This window comes from Colobus angolensis, unplaced genomic scaffold (assembly GCF_000951035.1).
Source record: "Colobus angolensis palliatus isolate OR3802 unplaced genomic scaffold, Cang.pa_1.0 Scaffold1217, whole genome shotgun sequence".
Classification (NCBI taxonomy): domain Eukaryota; kingdom Metazoa; phylum Chordata; class Mammalia; order Primates; family Cercopithecidae; genus Colobus; species Colobus angolensis.
This window is the reverse complement of record NW_012113331.1, coordinates 6,271-6,956: the sequence shown is the minus strand read 5'-3', so window position 1 is coordinate 6,956 and position 686 is coordinate 6,271. Positions and strand designations below refer to the sequence as shown.

Genomic DNA, 686 nt, shown 5'->3' with positions numbered 1-686 from the left:
CCAAAGTGCTGGGATTACAGGCATGAGCCACCACGCTCAGCCTGATACTTCTTAAGTTTGTTTTTATAAATTAGTTTCAAAGCACTGGTGGTGCAACAATAGAAATTTCACAGCACTGGTGGTTCAGTGGTAGAATTCTCCCCTCCCATGCAGGAGACCCAGGTTCGATTCCTGGCCAATGCAGCTCCCACCTTAATCCTAGCTACTCAGGAGACTGAGGTAGGAGAATCCCTTGAACCCAGGAGGCAGAGGTGCAATGAGCTGAGATCATGCCATTGCACTCCACCCTCGGCGACAAAAGTGAGATTCTCAAAAAAAAAAAAAAAAAAATTAGTTCTAATAGTGTACCATGTACAAAATAAAACAATATTTTAATGCAGCCACTGTGAAATTCCTGATTGTTTAACAATTCACAGTTTTTAGTATGTTCTCCCTAATGATATCTCATTCTATAATCAAAGCTGGTACTAAAAAATACTTTTCATTCTGATAGCAAATAATCTAAGTATACTTTCAAAACAAAACCTACTCTGCAATTGCCAGGGTTTTCTGTATCTTTCCCAGATTGGGAAACTAAAGAGTTAACATTATTTAACAGTTTTTGTACTAGGCACTGAGTTGTACCACTTGGTGCCCTCTGTCTACAGAGACTAAGACAAACTATACAAACAGCAGTGAGGAGAACC

At 39.7% G+C, this 686-nt stretch overlaps 1 non-coding gene across 1 annotated transcript; it reads left to right on the top strand.

Annotated features, from left to right (window-relative positions):
• Positions 1-112: 112 nt before the first annotated feature.
• Positions 113-183, top strand: TRNAG-CCC. The gene has a single exon. It is a non-coding gene; the product is annotated as a tRNA-Gly (tRNA).
• The last annotated feature ends 503 nt before the right edge of the window (positions 184-686 follow it).